The following is an 8,384-nucleotide window of genomic DNA, read 5'->3' on the forward strand; positions in this document are numbered from 1 at the left end:
ACGAACGGAAAATTAAAATTAAATATCAGTTCATTTACATACTAAAAACTGCAAAAAAAAAAATCAATGATTGTCAACAAAGACAATAAGAATGTCAAAATGTAACATTTTTATTCATCTATAGCAAACTTGTTATAAATATTTGATTTCAATTTTTAGAGAAAAGTTTAATTATTTGGTGAAGTTAAAAACTATACTGATTACATTAATTTTGTTTTTATTTATTGTTATTAATTTACATTTCACTGATTGGTTTTTTTTTTTAAATAATATAATATTTTATTAATAATAGTTGATTTTGTATTTATTCTTATAATTCTAAAAATTATACAAGAATTATCTACATATACGAGTATATATATATTACCTATTATGACGTTTAATGTTATATAATATGATATACAAATATTCTTATAATATTATTTGAAATAATAACTCATAAGCCAATTTTTTATCAATTCATATAAATATTTACTTTTATTATATCGAACTTAAATATTTTTTGTAAGTTCAAATTTATATGAAATTTATTTTTAACAAATAATGATATTTTATATTATCAAAAAACAAAAAGAAAATTTTTCATTATTTTTTGACTTGGGTATCTTTACTGGATTTGTCAGTCTAATCTTTGTAATTATTAAAAAAAGTTTTTGTCAGGTTTCATTGAACGATATAATAATCAAAATAATTAAATCTCGTTACGATTACTGTAAACAAAAACACTAATTATTATCGCAGTTCGTTTAGCTTAATTTTCTTAGAATCATATCAAATATATTTTACACACCTAGGAAGTGTTCGTTAGTTATCACTATTTCATTGAAAGTACCACAGAAAAATCATCTATTGTTCATTAACATTGATTACGAATGCAGGTTTTTAACATTTTAATTTTTAGCTAACTGCAATCTTATAATTACTCATAAAATATATTTTTATACTTGGTGAAAAATACAATTCCATAACTATAAATAAGTGTTTATTCCTTATTAATTATTTATTTTACGTTTAATAATAATTATTATGTTAATCATTTTTAGAACAAACGCATAACCTAATCAAATTTGTCAAAAACATCAACTTGATAAAGATTTAATTTTTATTTACTGCCTAGAAAATTGTTCGATTTGATTGTAAATTGAATTGTTTTAGTGTATAATTATACAAAATTGTACCAATATAATATACATAATTGTGGAGGTTTTACGAAAAACAATAAATTGCGATTTAACTCATTCGTAAATAATCAGAAATTTACAATTTTCTAAAAAGTAACGATTAATGTTTTCATTGTAAATTATACCCAGTCATTTTTGGTAATACAAAAAAATATATATATATATATAAATACATAGGCATGCATTATATTGCATGGAAATTGGTGCTCTATTAGTCACTGACGTGATACACGACATTGTTGTAGTGGCGGCAGCGGTATACTGTAACTCGTTCGGTTAAGAAACCGCAATCATATTTTAGAACAATATCTATACCTGTTATACGGCCATGTACACTTAGGTATTTTAAACAGTTGCGTTTTTACTCCTACAGTGTATACAGGGTGATCATTATATCATCAAATAAAATGTATTGAATAATATGATTGAAGTATAATTCTACTAATTCTTTGATAAAACTCTGGCTCGTTATATTATTGATAATCAAAATGTAACAATTTTACCATTAAACTATTTATGTATGTAAATTCAAGTGTTACAAAATTAATTTATTCAAACCTAAAAAAAAGATACACATCATTACAAAAAAAAAATAAAATATACATGAGTATTTCGTGTTATAGAAGAACCATGCTTACTTATAATTATTATTTTATTTTACCAACTGCATTAGCCATTAATCATATTATACCTTTTAGAATAAATTGGTTGTTTCATACAAATTTAATATTTTTAATATTTTTTTTATATTTTTAATCATCATAGAGGCATGTAATTTTAAAACTACTTTGAAAATATATACAAACAACGTAACAAGCTTATTGACAAGTGTAATTTAACAAACCTTGATAAAAATACATCACGTAGAGCTACATGCATGGATTACCAATAACTGATTAGTTGCCCTTACAATACAAAAAACAAAACATTTTGGCCGTAACTATCTATCACGACATTTATCAAAGTACAAAGCACAATTAATTATCATAATCATATTAATGTTTGCATTTTAATGTATTTTTGTAAAGTAAATATATAATCCACTTTTTTATAAAACTAATTTATTTTATTGATAATAACATTGTAGTTTAACTATATTATAGCATCAATATAACTATCAATTATACAATTATTAAATGATAGTTTTTTAAATAATTTATTGTGTTTAAACTTTTTAATTTTTACAATTAATTTTAGTGCTTATAAAATTAAGTAAATTAAATTATAATATCTACGTTTTAAATAACATTTAATTTACCTTATTTTAACTCTAGTTTATCAATCAATGGCACTGGTCCGTGTTTAAATTCTTGTACTAAACATAACTACATTTAACAAATTAATTATAATTAAAAGGAAAGTTTTTTACGGAAATACACAAATTAATACGCATTTGTAATACATAATACATTGTATTATGTAATAAATAAATAAATAATACACATTATGTCGTTATATGAAGATCAAGGACTAGGAAATGGCAACGTTATTTTATTCTGTCTAGAGGTTGTGTTGAATTTGGAATCAGATAAACTAATATACACCGAATAACAAGAATAAAAAAAAATTATTTCAATCATGATCGAACAACAATAATTCAACGAACAATATACCTAATATGCTTTACCTAGCAATTAATAATTTAAATTAGTTGTGCTTTTAATGTAATTAGTAAAAACACAACGAATGAAATAAAATAGGTATAATAAGACAATTTCGAAATGTAATTAATAATTTATTAAAATCCAAGTACATGTTAGATATGACCAATTTACTTGGTAGGTACCTACATAATATTCAAAATAAAAACTAAACTACGTTTTTGGTCCGAAAAAAACATAATGTTTTTTAATATAGAACTAATTGGTTTATATATTTTTTGATTAAATCTTGTATATTTTAATTGTATTATATTTTTATAACAATTTATAGGTACTTCAAGTATTGTCAATGGACAGTGATGATAATGTTCGATGTATCTAACATATTTGTAGTCTTCAATTCATGCTGAATATCACTAGCAACGATTAAAGATTAATGGGATTAAAGTGCATATATATTAATCTGTTCGTTGTAGCATATGTGATCCGCTGACCCCTAAATAATACAAAGTTAGGGTTTCAAATAGACTTAATAGATACACAGGTTTACGTATATACACAACATTACATTAAATGTATTAAGATGACGCAATGGTCTCTTGAAGTTCCATCTCCGACTTATATACATATAACATTGCAATTTTTCGTTCAGCAGAAACAACATTTTGTGTTGTTACTTTCAATATCACAGTAAATTGCCCGATAATCAAATTTAAAAACAAGGAATAAATAACACTCAATAATTATGTGTGATACTTAGGCGATATTATAATAGGTAAATTTACTATCCTATTAATACTAACAACATAAAATGTAAGACAGAGATAACTCAAACAAACATAGAAGTACGTTTAATACGTTTAATTTTTTATGTTCGTATTTTTACATTCAGATATCAAAACTAGCAGTACCTACATAAACTTCAAATGATCGATTAAGTTTGAAATATTAAGTTGACTAAATTTTTGTACTGAATTTACTAACATTTATTTTATGAATGAACAGTAGAAAAGCCTCTTAAATGCTTATTAATGATAATATTATAAAGTATTATCAGGGATTCAAAATTACTACACGATCGTTATACTATTACACCGTAAGATGTACCAAGTCAATAATATGACTAATTTAGCTTAAAAATGTTAACCAATTTTACTGAGGTAAGTATAAATTTGATAAAAATTATAATAATAGGTATAACAAGTTAAACATTACATATATAAGACATTGACAATATTATTGTCTTACTAAATATTTTTTTATTTATTTTTTTTTTTTTGAACCTGTTACATGTCTTGAAGCATATGAAATAAATGTCGGCAGCCAAGGTTATTTATTTTACTATTACAATTTAATGTGTTTTCGCTGGAAAATAAGCAAAAATTGTCCAATCATAATTTATTGCCAAATATTTTCATTGATGGTACGGCTACTACCAATAAAAGTTATGAAAAAAATAATAATAATTAACGGAAATAGATTTCAAAATATCCTAACCCAGAGAAGTCCATCGCCGCAATGTCACAATATTTGTTTGCTAAGTTTTTACAGTCCGCTAAACACCAAAACCATGTGTCCCCAGGGAGTAGGGGACCAGAGAAAATGGTCTATAAAAATCCACTAGGTCATAAATATAGGAATGATGCAACGGACACGTTATTATTTAATGGAACGGTAAACATGGATTAGCCTGCGAATCGAATGACTGCCTGACGCAATTACAGGCGAGAAGAGAAACCCATTTCTTTATATTTCTTGTCTTCTCAAATTTCCGTTAAAATATTTTATGGTACAAGCCAGAATAATTTAATTTAAGAGCTTTCATATGTTCAACTAGTGTTAAGTAGAATTACGTATTCAAAATTTGAACTACGAAATAACTATATTAATTTTACTAAGCCGGCTACTTTATCATACTTTTCAAGACCTACTCTAAGTTTAATAATATTTTATATTATTTTTCTTTAATTGTAGAAAGTATAGTAAGTAACTTTATTGCATTGTTTCATTTTATGCTGAACATTTTAATACTTTTAATTAGTATTATAATATATCGTTCGTTATCTAATTATTCATTTCAAGTTTAGATGATTTAAAAATTGGTACACATATTAAATATTAACAGTTTTACATTATTTTTTTTAATATTTGATTATTATATAATACATATAGTACATATTAAAAAGAATAAGTAAATAAAATTATTTGCATATTTTAATAACAATTTAATGACTAAAACTTTAACAAAAAATACATACTAACTTAAATCATAATATTTCTAAGTCATTTCAATAATGTACGTATTATCAACATAAAATAAACCCAAATTGAAATATCGTTTTGTCTTTATAAATATCACATAATATTCTATCAATCTGTCATATCTAGTTCAACAAAATCACTTGGCCAGGCAAACTTAAATATCGACGACACTATTAGTACTGATAATTGTAATGGTATTTTATTATCAACTTATAATTTATTGATTTCCTAGTATTAAAAAAAAAAACAATTTTTTATGAAATAAGGCTATAAGTCAGAGCAATGCAAACTTTTCACCCCATATAGAAACGTATGTATAATATTATGGTAATAATTAAACCGCTCCAGTAGTTTGTATGTTTGACAAGTACCAACTAACAGCTCATTTCACTTCAATAAGCCCAATCAGTTGTTTGCGTTACAATTACCTCGTCAATATTTGACTGTAATATTGAAGTTCTCCAGTAAATATTTTTTATCATAATAGTTAACTTAAATTAAATACTATAGAATGTAGGTTAAACAATAATAGATAATTGTGTTAAATCATCACAATTACAATATTCAGCGTGGTAGAAGTATATGTTATATATATACATGAAAATACATGTGTGTGTAGATCACGTCATTCAATGTCAACTGTAAATTTATACATTTTAATGGTCCCCAAAAATAAAAAAGTGAGATAATAATTAGTTTTTATTTTTACGATTGAGGATTAAATGTAATAATCTTTATAACCGTTTACTGTGTTTTTTTTAGTTTACCTAATAAAAAAATAAATATGTTTCCGTATTCAAATTTTGGCCTATACACTCATGTTTGTAAACTGCAGTAGGTATCTAAACTATTTTAAAAATAATTAATTAAAACATTTTCAAAATCCCTATTTCTATAGTTATACGGATTTCACTAGGTATAGGAAAGTCACTTTTAAAATCTAGTAAGTTGGTACTTCAACGATTTATTGTTATTTAGTAGTAAATACATTATGATGGATACCTGCACGTCAATTAGTCAAGGTATATTTTTAATGTATAATAATAAATAAAATCGCAAACACGATATTAAATTTAAATAATATACACATTTTTTAATATAAATTCGATAACATAAAAAATCGACGTTACGATTTAATCGATCTTCAATAATATTATGTTTACGTATATTTCATTTATTGTTTAAAATAATATCATATTCTTTGCGGGATATATAATAATAACAGCGACATGCGTGCTTGTGATCGACATAAAGTTTATTTAGCAACTCCGTTATGTCGCACGGCCCGCGACAGCAAAATAATTTATTATACTCATTACATATCCACAAGTCATTTGCAAATCCTACCGCCGCCGCCGCCGCCACAGTCATCTCGTGCGTGACGACGACTACAACAATACGTATACTACGCCTGAACAATATAATGGTAAAAGAGTGATTTATACAAGTCTGTCGATTAAAAAAAAAATATGATTTAAACCGGCACTCCGGTGGAACTCGCCGGACGCTGTGACGATAATATTATACTCTCTGCACGCGCGACACTCGAACATTTCAATATTATTATAATGTACATCACCCGCGGCCGACACATTAGACAGAGGCAATACCATACCGTTTTCTTGTAAACATCACACACCGTCGGATAACACGTAACGTAATATAATATTATTGTAATAATAATCTGCCGTTTCCTATTTGCAGACAATCATTTTTATTGCGTCCGCGACATAATAATATCACATGGGCCGCGCTCGTTTTTACATCTGTTTATATATCGGCACGATCGAGAATATTATATACTCGACTGTTATATATTATTATTGTTGTTGTCGTTGTCGTTGTCGCCGTTGTTGTTGTTGTTGCTGCTATTGCTGTTATTATTACTTATTATTATTTTGCGCCCACACAAATAGCCGAACCACCATTTTACACACATACGATAATATGTTATACCTACTCGTTTGACCGCGACCAATTTTCCACTATCATTTCGCCGCAACCAATACGCCGCGACAAATTTACGGGACGCCGATTATAGTAGTAATATACACTATTATTATTATTATTATTATTATTATTCCGACGTTTGTGAATGGTCGTACAATTATAACATTTAAGTCGACGCGATATGACACGAATTACCGCGATCCCGCGGCTGCAGCAGCTACGTAATACGTACCTACGTATTATTATCGTGTGTACACGTCGCATGAACACGCGTCGCACTATGTATCTCAAATCTACACACGACACGATAACACAAGTACGAGATAACGAGAACATTGTAAAGCATATTATTATTATTATTATCTAACATGAATCCGCGACAAGATTAATTGGGTACCAATAATGATTTCAATAGTTTCCACGATTAATTCGTAAACGACGCAAACTAATAAATACTGCGCAGTGCCAGCGCACTCCATCATCAATTTTCCATTGAATTATTGAATGACGTACTGTGTGTATAGCATTGTTACTCGGGAGCTCGACGATGGCATTCGTCTATTGTCGTTGACGTGCAGTCGAAAATGGATGTTTATATTACAGACTACTATGTATATAAGCCCGTCTATGACTAAGTCAATTTTATGATATTTTTTTCTCGAGATATTGTATTTTTTTTTTTTTTTTTTATGTATAGCTATGTCTTTGTACCTGTGAAATAATCATATAACTAGATATTTGGAATTTACATATTTTCAATACATAACTATATACGTTTAAATCGATCACATTAATGAAATTCATACTCTCCCCCGTCTCCACGCCGTACATCAAAAATTAAATTGCATAGACCACATACGCATTTGTTAACGGTCACTCCCCTCTCGGCTATGACTTTACAATATTTCAAGTCAGTCAGTCAGCACCAGTCAGTTTTTACACCGTGGTATTGGAGTAATAGTGAAATACATACAATAAATTGGAATTATATTTTTACTTGCCTAAAAACACAAAATGTTTGTATTTTTAAAACGTAAAATTATTTTATATAGAAGTATACTAACTCTAAATAACATTTTATGAACTTTAATTTAAATGACAAGAACCATTCGACAGTAAGTACTACAAGATAAATGTTTGATAAGTTCTGGAAAGTTTATACCCTGTTATAAATCTTAAATAAAAAACGAAAACGTTTAAAGTAAAACAAGTTCCAGATTAACGTTTTATATCTTTGAAAGAGAAATTGTCTTGGGTCACGTTAAGATTAGTTTAGAACCAAAAAGGATGTTACTATTAACATTAATACATAATATATTATATTATTACATATTATAATACCGCTAAATAAAATAATTAAATAGTGTTTCTCATATACCTATCATAGTTT

This window comes from Rhopalosiphum padi, chromosome 1, assembly GCF_020882245.1.
Source record: "Rhopalosiphum padi isolate XX-2018 chromosome 1, ASM2088224v1, whole genome shotgun sequence".
Classification (NCBI taxonomy): domain Eukaryota; kingdom Metazoa; phylum Arthropoda; class Insecta; order Hemiptera; family Aphididae; genus Rhopalosiphum; species Rhopalosiphum padi.